Here is a 14,269-nt window from a genome sequence, read left to right on the forward strand (position 1 = left end):
TGTCATATTAATTATAATTCAAATGCATTTTGTTTTATTGACCTCCATTTTATTGTCAATTGACATTCCATTTCAGATTCATTTCAGAGCCACCCGCCAGTCATCGGTTTGACTTTAAATCCTTACCATGCTATTCAGTCTTGTTCATTCATGATCACCAAGTATGCCAGTCATTGAATCGAAGTTAATTGTTAATGTAAATTGAGTGCATGACTTTCATGTGTACATCTTAACTTGTTTAACAGAATGCACTTTTCCTGATTCAACAATATAATAACATTCAGTAATTTCCAGTAGATTAAATTTGCACTGTAATTTCCTCTAAATTAAATGTGGACATGGTTTGTGGAAAAGCTGATGGAAGGTCATAAACACGATTGGGCATCCTTCTTAGCATCAGCGTCCCTCTGAAAGTCTGAAGGTTTTATTCCGGTTGATAATGCCATAATGTCCATCCATATTACCGTCTCATCTGAAGGGCATACGACTACACTATCCTATCCCATCTCTCTCTGTTTGTATGCTTTATTATCCAGAACTAAAGCTCCATAGGGATGCTGGTTGATTCCACGTCATGGCCCTTGCTGGAGATTGGTATCGATCAGAGATTGATTGGGTGAACTCCTCGTTAAGGGGATGTCGAGATGAAGCTGTAAATCTGCTGAATCATATTTCAGAGGCTGACTCGCATTGATGTGGCCCACCAGAGGGTTCTTCAATTGGTGGAGGCCTTCACCTTCTTTTCTGCCTTCCATTGTTAGGATAAGCAGGATTTGCTGGTCCAGGGAAATTAGAGGGCAACGACAGACCTTGATCAAGATATCTGACATCACTCTGGAAATATTACAGTTTTTCTTCATAACAAGTTGTTTCTCACCATGCTGAAGTTGAAATAAAAGATGACCTTTGAGACAAACTGCAAAGACTGTTTGCTTTCACCTTTAGAAAGAATATATTAAGTTCGTAATTTAGAATCAAGTCATATCAAAGGGTACTCTATTAAAAGTAATCTTGTTTTAGAGTTTTTGACTTGCTGGAAAATGTCCTCTGACTCTTCTCTTTGAGAAGAATATTGTGATGAACGGTAGATGAAGGGTATTGAGGGCACTCTTGCTGTCACAAGAAGCAGATATGTCTATGCTTGTCTTATATTCTGTTAGCTTTGACTTACTCAACCTTGAAGTCAGGAGGCAACTGCTTTACAAACACTAATGGAATAAAGACATGTTGTCGGTGGACTGTGACTGCCGTGATGAAGTTGAACTAAAGGTGATGTCAAATTTGTGCTTTATTCACTTCCTTTCGTAAGCATAGGAGATGGAAATCTGGAAAGGATGGAAAGGATATAGGGCCGAAAGATCATTTCTAGGGCTGGGTGGTATGACGGTATATATCGTTACCGCGGTACGAAATGTCAACGATCCACAAAGAAATGACATTTTCTAAAGGGTTGTTGTTAACGTGATATTTTCGGGGGAAAAGGCGCAGCAGTCAACTAGAGCAGTGCAGCACCCATAGGCTACAGTTTAGGAGTGCACGTTCGCAATGGGGAAAGCATGAAGCTTACTTGACAACAACAGTTCATATATCAATATCGTAACAAATAGAAATAACCTTAAATAATGTATAGTTATCTGCATCTTTCCGTCTCTTATGTATAGTTACTTTTTAAACACGAAAATCGCATTCAGCATGACACGCAAGCGGTTGCTGTGGTAATGAACAACCTGCTTGTTAAAGCGAATGTATAATCCTGTATCTGAGGCAAAATTACTAAATATGCAGCACGAATTATATATTTCTAACTCCAAACAATTGGCCACTGAACCAGCTGATAAAATCTAACTTTGAACCGATCGCAAAAGGAGGGAGGGATGGTGGGCAGTGCTCGGGGTGCTGACTGAAGGCGGTCGGTGACTGTGTAGTTCTGACATCACATTTTTCCGGAAGTCACAACGGCTCGTGAAAAGGCACAGCTACTTTATGCAGGCTGTGTGCATTTGTCTGTGGATTGACTGTTTTGAAACGTATATGGTAGTTACATAGCCCCTAGACCTCTGTTATCATCAAAAAAGCCAGGAATTTGCATTTTTGACAATATGTGACCTTTAAAATGTCATGGGCATTACTATAGTGAATAAGTGAATATAAATGTTTTTAGTTATGTTATGTTCTGTTTTTCTTCCGCTCAAAATGATTCTTAGTGAGTTTATTCTTAGTAAGAAATTATTCTTATCATTCAACATTGATAATAATAATGCATGTTTCTTGAGCAGCAAATCATCATATTATGTTAATGATCATGTGACACTGAAGACTGGATTATAATATTTCACACTCTATATGTGTTCAAATAAATGCAGTTGGTGAGCATAAGAGACTTCTCACAGCAGTAACTAATGAATATAGGATTAGCACATAGCTTTAATTTCACTCCTGTGTGTGTGTGTGTGGCCCCTTGAAATGTGAGGTGATAGACTGAGCTCTACAGCTGTGTTAAACAGTGTGACTGTTTTCTCTCTCTCTCTCTCTCTCTCTCTCTCTCTCTCTCTCTCTCTCTCTCACGCCTACACTTTCTCACAGGGGACCGTGTGAGTCCCTTAAGAGTAAAATGGTACCAGTCTGTGCACAACACACTGTAGAGAGACGTGCCAGTGTCTCGGAGGTAAGATTTAGCACTTTGTGAAATGATATGCTGGTCTTTTGAGGAGTAAATGCACTCTGAGCTGTTTTGCAGTTTAGAGAGAGAAGGTGATAAAGGAGGGATGGCAAATATGGAAGGAAGGATAACACACACATTTACATTACATTTACATTTATGCATTTGGCAGATGCTTTTATCCAATGCGACTTACATTGCATTTCAAGGTACACATTTACATTCTAATCAGTTCTTGCTTTTCCTGGGAATCGAACCCATGACCTTGGCATTGCAAGCACCAACGCTCGACTGTTTGAGCTACTGGAAAGCTCCACACCATAAACTAATCTGATAATTACTTTCTAATGCCAACACATTTTGAATGTGTTTGAATCAATTTAACAAACAGGATTGTAATTTAGATTTCGAGATGTAAATGGAATAAATATGGAATGAATTTTAAAGAAATTCATATATAATTGCTGTAAGTATAGTTTAATAATATACCAAATTTTTCAGTATGAATGTATCAAATTCAAAATGAGGCTGAGGAATAGGTGGAATAGGATAATTATACTTTTATCATTTTTAAATCACCATTTTGTATTTAGATTATCACAGTTATTTATTTATTTATTATTGGAATATTTCAGCTTTATATTTTTATATTTTGTATATTTTTACATTATCTTTTGAAATTATTATATTATGATTTATGTTTTTGTTTATGTATTTATTTCATTTCATATTGTTACTTTATTAGCTAAAATGTGCTTTTGTTTTTTATATTATCATTTGAAGTCAGTTAATTTATGAATTAGCATTTTTTAACATATATTTTTATATATAAAATGTATAACTAGTTTATAAAATGTAAAACAGTTTATATATAAAATATATAACTAGTTTATTGACTAATTATATTATCATATTTAGCTTTTGTATTTGTTTATTTGTTTGTTTGTCTAAAAATATCATATTGCTTGTGTTTATTTGTATTTTATCATATGAAATAATTTTACTTATTTACTTATCTATTTTATTCATTATATTATCATATTTTGCTTTTATTTATTTGTTTATGTTATCATATTTCTGTTTTTATTAAATCTATTTTTCAATTCTTTCAAATTGGAATAGCAGCAGAGTTTTGTTAATCACTTCAAGTCAAGTCACCTTCATTTATTTGGCGCTTTTTACAATACACTTTGTTTCAAAGCAGCTTTACGGTGATAATAGGAAATGAATACAACAAAGATTATTTTGATTGTACAGCAGTTCTAGCCCTTAATCGCTGTTTGGGGTCAAAATGACCCCAATGGACTTTTCCTTCATTTTTTAAAAGTGTTACCTTCATCTCAGGGGCATGAAACTCTGTGACTTTTCCTAAATAATCTATCTAAACATGCACAAAAAAACTGGGCTTGATTTGGTTGTTCTAAAGGTGTGTAAAAAAAAAGTACCATTTAAGCTGTTTGGGGTCAAAATGACGTCACATTGAAAATGAATGGGAAAATGAAAAAAATGACTTTTTAAAATTTTGTTTGTCAAAAAAATAAAAGTAAATCCATTATAAATCTGAAAATTTTTACAAATAAACCAAGGTCTGGTCCTAGAGCATAAATAAATAGTAGAACGAACTTTCTATCTCATACACACACACTCACACACACACACAAACACACACATGTATGTGACTGCAACAGAGAGCATTTTTACAGAAATTGGCAAATAAAATAAACAAAACTGGCATAAATCTAAAAATTTTTGCATTTAAATAAAGGTCTGGTCCTAGAGCATAAACCCAAAGTTGAACGAACTTTCTATCTCATACACACACACACACACACACACAAACACACACGTATGTCACTGCAACAGAGAGCATTTTTATAGAAATTGGCAAATAAAATCAACTAAACTGGCATAAATCTGAAAAATGTCACATATGCAACATGGAACAAACCCCCCTATTCTATCCCTAACACCTAGAGCAATGTCCAAAAACTATTTAGATTTAATTAAGATCATCATTTAAGTGATTTTTTCTTTAAAAAATCTTTTTTCATGAGCCAATTTATGGCCTAGTTATGTAATTGTGCAGTAAATAGGTAAAAAACTTCAAAATTTCCACAAAAACACAGCATAAATGTATAGTTGAGAAGTAAATAAAAAAAATGATATATAGTTTTCCATTTAAAAAATGTATATTTCCTTATGCAATCGCTCTTTAAAAGTTTGGGGTCAAAATGACCCCAAACATCTTAAGTGTTATCCTTTTTTAACAGCGATTAAGGGCTAGAAGAAAGTCTCTCCTTGACACACACACACAAACACTCAGGAGTGGATGAGACGTGTCAGAGAGCACTGATGATGAGGGTTAATGTGTAGTGTGAGGATGTGATGATGACCACTAAATTGTCACACACTCCTCCTCCTCTCACCGCAGTGTGAGATGCCAACAGAGAGTGAATTACTCTTGTGTCTACATTTTGCTTGGCACCCCATCCATCCTTCTCACACTATCTGGGGACAGAAGTAAGTAAAGGAGAGAGAGTGCCATTGCTCTTACTTCCTTCACTTCTTCTTGACCATATCCTTCTCTATTCCCCTCTCTCTCGTATCATTTCTCATCCCTTCCTCCCTTCCCAATCAGATTTTCCTTGGCTTATTTTCTCTGTGGACTATAAACTTGACCATGATCCTGGACTGAAAGGACTTGGTCCATTTATAAAGCATTTGTATGAGTGCAGAGAGGGAACAGACCATCACTTATTCTGCTCCGCTCAGCAGAATTACATAACTTCCCCAACTGGGCCTGTTAAAATGGAAAGAGATTCCTCATCTGTGAATATTTATCGACTGTATTTACAATGTACAGTGTACATAAATGTTTTTATGCTAATGTAACTCGAGGACTCATTTGCACCCACAGAATATTACTAGACAATCATCCCATCCCATCTGATTGTCTGGAGGGTCTTGGTTTTGCACATTTTCCTCTTTGATAGATCAGTAAGATCATGATCAACATGGAGTCAATCAAAGTGATTGTTTTTCTCAAGTTTATTGTAGATCAACATCAGTGTTGATATCTCTCCTTCACTTTTGATGACAGTGTCGCAGTCCTAATCGGCACTTAGCTGCACAGTGTGAGATGACATGCCAAGATTACAAACAGTCTTTTGTCTGGTCCTACTGTTACCCCTGCTCCTGAGATGTGTCTTTGTGTTTTGCAATGTTTTTTGTGCACCATAGAATACCTGGGTTTCTTCTGGTGGATTCCATGAAGCATATTCTTGTTTCTGGGGAATCTTTGAATCTTTTTGATGGCTGTGGCTTTTCACTGGATTTGGATTTAAATATTAAATTAAAGGGCCTGTACCTTTCATATAGGGGTGAGGGATATCACTATTTTTGATCGTGGACGATTAAAATATCTCCACGATCTGCTTTTGAAGAAATATCATAGTATTGTGCTAGTGTATTCTATCAGTTGCAGTTATGGCGCCTCCGTCCCAACATACTGTACAATGCGACGTATATTCACATCACATAGTAAAGCAGAAGTCGAGTTACACTCACGGGATACTGCAATTCACAAAAGTTCATTATTTGCATTTGCTTTAAAGTTTTGCCAGTTAAACATTTCATTTGTGTGCTGATGCACTGTTCTAACATCCGCTTTTCTGAGCGCGTTCACCACATGCACTTAAAAAGGTGTTTCTTGTAGTCTCTAGTCTCCGTGTCCGTGCCTCATGTTTCCATTGTATCTGTCAAGTTTTGTTTGTGTAACCGCTGTTGGTGTGTCTCATGTAATCAAGTCAAATTCATGCTCAAGTTTTTGTTGTGTCCTGTCGTGTCCGTGCCGGTGTCTGTGGTGACCGTGTCGGTGATGGTGTCCGTGCCGGTGATAGTGACCGTGCCGGTGATGGTGACGTGCCAGTGATGGTGACCATGCCAGTGATGGTGACCATGCCAGTGTCCATGTCCATGCTGGTGATGATGACCGTGCCGGTGATGGTGTCCGTGCCGGTGTCTATGGTGTCCGTGCCAGTGACCGTGCCAGTGATGGTGACCGTGCCAATGTCCGTGTCCATGCTGGTGATGATGACCGTGCCGGTGACGTGCCAGTGATGGTGACCATGCCAGTGATGGTGACCATGCCAGTGTCCATGTCCATGCTGGTGATGATGACCGTGCCGGTGATGGTGTCCGTGCCGGTGTCTATGGTGTCCGTGCCAGTGACCGTGCCAGTGATGGTGACCGTGCCAATGTCCGTGTCCATGCCGGTGATGGTAACCGTACCGGTAATGATGTCCGTGCCGGTGTCCGTGCCGGTGATGGTGACCATGCCGGTGTCTATGGTGTCCGTGATGGTGACCATGCCCGGTGATGATGTCCGTGCTGGTGATGGTGACCGTGCCGGTGTCTATGGTGTCCGTGCCGGTGACCGTCCGTGCCCGTGCCGGTGTCCCTGGCCGGTGACCTTGTCAAAACTGACAGTAAATGCATTTATATTGTTACAAAAAATTTCTGTTTCAACTTCTCCTTTTTATCAAAGAATCCAGAATTTTTATGACGGTTTTGAAAAAAAAATTAAGCAGCACTATTATTGCAGCTATATGTATAACAATAAGAAATGTTTCTTGAGCTCTAACTCAGCATATTAGAATGATTTCTGAAGGATCATGTGTGACACTGAAGAATGGAGCTTTGCCATCACAAAAATAATTTAAATTCTAAAATATTTTAAAATAGAAAACGGTTATTTTAGATTGTATTAATATTTCACAATATTACTGTTTTTACTGTATTTTTAAATGAAAACTTGATGAGCATAATATACATTACAAAACATAAAAATCTTACAGAAAATACATATCTGTTCCATCAATGCAAGACTCCAATTTGTCTTGCATGTTGTCCTGTTTTTCTGTTGCTGCTGTAACACTTTAATTTCCCCTTGGGGATTAATAAAGGAATTCTAAGTCTAAGTCTAATTAATTCAGTTTAAAATTGGACACAGACTGCACTATTCTAAATCCAAACTTCACAAGATTTACCCAGCTGTGTCTCCAATTTGTGACCCGATGTCAGGGTGCAGAGGGAACTTTATCCCATTCTTTTTGGTTCTGCCTGAAACTCTGGAGTAACTGGCAAGATATTTGTTTTCTTGGTATTCGGTGGCATATGATCAAACTTTCCCTCCTGAAATGGAACTGGCCATCTTTGGCTATTCGGACACAGTTTCCACTTTGCGTTATTTTTTGCAGCTGGCATTAATGCTGGATATGGTTGTTTTGCTGTTCTTATAAAACTAATAAAAAAATAAAAAAATCTATTTAAAAAAATCAGACAGAAATAGGGAATGTAGAAATTAATGTCACGGACTGACATTTCTGTGATGCCAAGATAAACTTTGAGCCAATGAAATTTCCTGTTTTTTATAAAATGGCTGAAGTGTAAGACTTAAATCCAGCATAGTCATTCAGCAGCTGGCAATAGGATAGAAATGATATATTGTGAAGCTATTATGCAATTAGTCTGTCAAATGGTCTGAATTAGATTTTAGTCTGTTTTCTGCCAGTTTACAAAAAACGCTTGAGGAAACAGACCACAATTATGCTTGTTTAGGAGCAAAGCAGCTTGGTCCTTTGGATGCTATTGAATAAAAACAGTGTGTCCTGTTTTTGTGAGACTCCTTGTTTTTATGGTGACAAAAGAGCTTAATTTTCTGCCTGTGCTTGAAATGTAAACAGGTTTTTCTGTTACAACTGTGCTGGAATGAGTCGGAAATTACATTCTCTTATCGGCCGGAGTTATTGTGCATCATTCTGGAGAAAGACATTGTGGATGTTTACAACGGATCCACTACAGAACTATGCCTGGTTGCTATTGTCACCTAAACTGAGGGTCTCTGTGGTACCCATTCTATCAATTTGTGTTCAGAAATGGCCTATTCAAAGGTGTGAATGCTTTTGTTCTGTCTTGCATCCATACAGGCAATGGATAACGGATGCCTTTTACTACATACACAATCAATTATTAGCATATAATTATATTGCGGTATATTACTGTTACAATACCAAGCGTTTTTTCTTCCCAGAATCAGCAAATTAACTTTTAATCCCATTGTTAAAATAAAGATTAACACTGAAATTGATCAGCAAATCCATAGAAGGGTGATCAAGCAGTCAAATCAAAACTTTTATGCACCTTTCAAGGGTGTTTTTAGGTGTTGATTTTGTGTCTGTATTTAAAGTGCTTGAGCATTGACAGATTACATTTCCCATGATCCTCCCCGGCACCTGATCATGCGCACATGTCCCTCATCAGCACTCCAAGCACCATGCTATAATACCCCAGCACACACACAAGCTGTGTTTGAAATCACCCCCTATAGCCCCATTCACTAATCCGTACATTACTCGACTATTCAGACACGAAGTGTGCCTAAAGGGCTACTGCTATTGCATAATTTGTGCTTGCTGTTTAATAATCATTTGAAACTTAACAAACTGGCAGCTCCAGTAGTAATGAAAAGATTTATATTGAACTCTTTCATGACAACTAGTATGTGTAATCTTTAATTAAACAATTTAATAATCAATTAAAAATGAATTTATACATGTTTGATATTACGCTATACCCACATTGGACCAGCGGTTTGGAAAAATTATTGGATGGATGATTCAGCTGCGGACGAATCAGGGACAGTGGAAACATGAACTAACATAGGTAAACTAAGGGGCTGTTTACGCGACATGGTTTTCAACTAAAAATGGAAAACAGGCTTCAAAGTGCATGTTTTTGAAACCGATATTGTTATCTTCTCCATGTAGAACTACAAAAACGCAAATTTGTGCAAATAGTTACGCCATGCCCATACATATTACATGCTCAGTGTATGTGCTTGTAGTGCTTCTTTACGAAGTGGCATCGCCAACTACTGGCCTGGCATGCATAATACAGCGTTTTTAGTAGTTTTTTTTGTGGATCCGTGTGAACAGGGATCTTTTTGACAGCACTTTCATGTGTACGGGAAAATCTCAAGGAAAAAACATTTCTGTTTTTAGTACATCGTTGTCATTTAAACATACCCTCAGAAGTATAAACTAAACAGAATCCTCACGTGAAACATTCATTAAGACAGTCAATTGTTGCCAACGTAGTCGTTTAAAGATGTACCTCGCAGAGAGAGTCACTGAAAAATCCCCACCACCAATACACAGACTGAATATATGTCTGCAAACAGTATAAGGTATGTTAGATAATAGTTTTAATCTTTTTTTTATTATTATTTATATATGATTGGGATGTGGTTATATCATTATGTTGTGTATTTATCCCCTCTGAATGCAGTGAGACTGCATGTGTTTATTATTGGGTAATTGGTTGAATAAAGGTTTGAGTTATTCCATGAACCTCAGAAAACATAAATCAGGATGAACCCAGGGGAGATGTTATTGATCAAGTAAACCAGCCTCAAGGTAATGAACTGCCTTTAAGCGAACATCCTTCATGTGATATTAATATAAAAGAATAATAAACTCAACTGCTAATTAATTACTCCTAAAGTGTATTGTACGTATCCTAATGTACTGTATTTTTTACCTCAGGGTTGCAAATCCATATTTATAGTGTATTTGCTTCAAAGATGTAGAGTAGCTGATATCCTGGTGTTTGTCAGTTGCTAAAAGGTGTAAACTAGGGCTGTCAACTTTAGTCGTTTAGTCGACTAATCAGTCGATGCCGTCTTGGTCGACTGACATTCTCATTGGTCGACCAGTTGCATAATTTCTTCTTTTTTTTTTACCAATAAAGACATTTTCATTGATTTACTGCCTGATATTTATTCCTTTATAAGCACTTATATTACTGTATTCTAAATATAATTAGCCTATGTTTTATCCCCAACTTTAAATGCTTTAATTTAGGCTATTTTGTAACAGCGCCACAGTTTAGCGCACCACGTAGAACACTCGGGAACCGCACCTGTGGCTGGCTGCACTGCTGCTTCGCGCTCAGTAAGGAATATAGGTAGTTTTGCTGTATTCATTCAGTTAGAATGCTACTTGTTAGATCCTCTTGCGACGAAATGAAAGATTATCTTCAGGACAGAAGTAAAGTGGACACTGCTGGGCCACTTGCGTGGTGGAAAAATAATGAGGAGAGATATCCACGACTTGCTCGGGCAGCCAAACGCCTGCTCTGCATCCCTGCAACCTCCACTCCTGCAGAGGGCATATTTTCCAAAGCAGGATTTATTGTTAACAAGTCGAGGAGCTGTCTTTTACCCAAGAATGTGGACATGTTAGTGTTTTTGGCCCACAACATAAAAAAGGTGGATTAGGCCTGCAGATCTGTAAGTAGCCTTAACGGCTTTATTATGCTGACTCAATAGATGTGTTTTCTTATGTTTTTGTTTTTATTTGTACACTTGACGCATTTGAAAATAGCCTAAATAATGTAACAAAACGAAAATAAACCTATAGGCCTTCCTACTATACAGCCTATTATTATTAGGATTGTTTTTTTAGGCTATTTGGGTTTTTTGTGTGTTTGTTTTAAAACGCCTAGATCGGCTGGACAAAAGTTAACCCATAGCTTTGAAAGTAAAGAAGAATATACAGCCTGTATAAACGAGAGCTTTTGTTAGGATTTTTCATTATTTGGCAGTTTTAGCAGTTATATTTTTTGTAGCGTGTGGTGTGGTCAGGTGCGCGATTGTGACTGTCACTATAGACCTAGGACAGAGCTCCTCACTTCGCAGTTAAAAAAATCACTTAATTTTCAAAGAATTGTATTATTATTATAGTTTTATGTATTATTGATGTTTTTTCGTTGTGGTTTTATAAATGCTCTATGACAATTGTTTAATAAATGTTCAATCAAAATGCAAAACATCGCGGGTTTTTTTTTTAGTCGACTGATCATTGCGCAGGACAGGACTTTGGTCGACTAAGCATTTCTTTGGTTGACTTTGGTTCTTTGGCCCTAGTGTAAACTGTTGTTTAGGTGTAATGAGTTTGAGGAAAGGAAAACATATTTGTATGCTCAATCAGTTAGTTGAACAATAGCATAATGTATTACCCGGCTCTCTAATACTTGATTTTGATAGGTCAGTCGTGACATTCTGCATAATTTTTGTGTAATAACCAACAAACTGTTCTTTACTGTTTTAAATCTTTCATATCATTCCACAGTCTCTTTCATCTCACATAATGAAATTATTTCGAACCAAATCAATATTTCATGTCCATTTATTTATTTGCTAAGTATCTGTGTAATTATCTGCATAATAATATACAGTGGGGAGAACAAGTATTTGATACACTGCTGATTTTGCAGGTTTTCCTACTTACAAAGGATGTAGAGGTCTGTAATTTGTATCATAGGTACACTTCAACTGTGAGAGACGGAATCTAAAACAAAAATCCAGAAAATCACATTGTATGATTTTTAAATAATTAATTTGCATTTAATTGCATGACATAAGTATTTGATCACCTACCAACCAGTAAGAATTCCGGCTCTCACAGACCTGTTAGTTTTTCTTTAAGAAGCCCTCCTGTTCTCCACTCATTACCTGTATTAACTGCACCTGTTTGAACTCGTTACCTGTATAAAAGACACCTGTCCACACACTCAATCAAACAGACTCCAACCTCTCCACAATGGTCAAGACCAGAGAGCTGTGTAAGGACATCAGGGATAAAATTGTAGACCTGCACAAGGCTGGGATGGGCTACAGGACAATAGGCAAGCAGCTTGGTGACAAGGCAATAACTGTTGGTGCAATTATTAGAAAATGGAAGAAGTTCAAGATGACGGTCAATCTCCCTCGGTCTGGGGCACCATGCAAGATCTCACCTCGTGAGGCATCAATGATCATGAGGAAAGTGAGGGATCAGCCCAGAACTACACGGCAGGACCTGGTCAATGACCTGAAGAGAGCTGGACCACAGTCTCAAAGAAAACCATTAGTAACACACTATGCCGTCATGGATTAAAATCCTGCAGCGTACGCAAGGTCCCCCTGCTCAAGCCAGCGCATGTCCAGGCCCATCTGAAGTTTGCCAATGACCATCTGGATGATCCAGAGGAGGAATGGGAGAAGATCATATGGTCTGATGAGACAAAAATAGAGCTTTTTGGTCTAAACTCCGTGTTTGGAGGAAGAAGGATGAGTACAACCCCAAGAACACCATCCCAACCGTGAAGCATGGAGGTGGAAACATCATTCTTTGGGGATGCTTTTCTGCAAAGGGAACAGGACGACTGCACCGTATTGAGGGGAGGATGGATGGGGCCATGTATCGCAAGATCTTGGCCAACAACCTCCTTCCCTCAGTAAGAGCATTGAAGATTGGTCGTGGCTGGGTCTTCCAGCATGACAACGACCCGAAACACACAGCCAGGGCAACTAAGGAGTGGCTCCGTAAGAAGCATCTCAAGGTCCTGGAGTGGCCTAGCCAGTCTTCAGACCTGAACCCAATAGAAAATCTTTGGAGGGAGCTCAAAGTCTGTATTGCCCAGCGACAGCCCCGAAACCTGAAGGATCTGGAGAAGGTCTGTATGGAGGAGTGGGCCAAAATCCCTGCTGCAGTGTGTGCAAACCTGGTCAAGAACTACAGGAAACGTATGATCTCTGTACTTGCAAACAAAGGTTTCTGTACCAAATAATAAGATCATATAAAAATCATACAATGTGATTTTCTGGATTTTTGTTTTAGATTCCGTCACTCACAGTTGAAGAAGTACCTATGATAAAAATTACAGACTTCTACATGCTTTGTAAGTGGGAAAACCTGCAAAATCGGCAGTGTATCAAATACTTGTTCTCCCCACTGTAGTTAGCCAGTCATTATCACAGAAGAAACCTCTTCAGGATGACTCTTTTATCAGCAGGTTTATTCTGTGACAATGACCAAACTTACTGTCCATTAAATCCTGTGTAGTATCAAGGCATTTTCTGTACTAAGCATTATTTCCTTACATCCATTCTTACAATTAAACATGTTTTATTATTTGTATTGTTGTCAGGAAGGAATCAAAGAAATCCGGCAAGCATAATTCCATTCAATTACTGTGATGTTAAGGGTGGTACTACAGTAGTCGTCATATTCCTCATTCATGATTTTTTTTTAATACATGGGGAGACACTGAAAGCATACCTACCTCGGTGTGTCTCCTACTTACACACAGAACTGGTTAAATATCTCTGGCTGTGTTTGTATGTGAGTTCATATTGTTTTATTGGTGTTTTGCTACATATAATGTAAGTCATTCCCATTTAGAAACTCGCAGCTCACATAAGAACTGCAGTTTATACCATTTGTGGAAATGGGGTTGTGTGTGATACTGTGCACGCAGCATAAAGAGTGTGCAAGTTCATGTGATAAAAAGCAATTCTGAGTGTATCTAGTATTTTCTCTCATATATCAGTTTTCATTTGCTCTTTTCTGTGATATAAAAGCTACCGCAGATGCTTCCCCAGTTTCCAGACTTGATGTTCTGAAATGATCTTTATTGTTGACTGTTGTCATTCAATAGAACATATATCTTCTATAGTATGCATGCATGTGTAGTTATTTTAAACTAAGGCTATTGGTCTCATACACA

General features: G+C 37.8%; 1 protein-coding gene across 2 annotated transcripts in view; it reads left to right on the plus strand.

Annotated features, from left to right (window-relative positions):
- atrnl1a (attractin-like 1a) overlaps positions 1–14,269 on the plus strand; it is a 266,096-nt gene that overhangs the window by 176,986 nt on the left and 74,841 nt on the right. The window lies entirely within an intron of this gene.

Source organism: Rutilus rutilus, assembly GCF_951802725.1.
Source record: "Rutilus rutilus genome assembly, chromosome: 20".
NCBI classification, from domain to species: Eukaryota; Metazoa; Chordata; class Actinopteri; order Cypriniformes; family Leuciscidae; genus Rutilus; species Rutilus rutilus.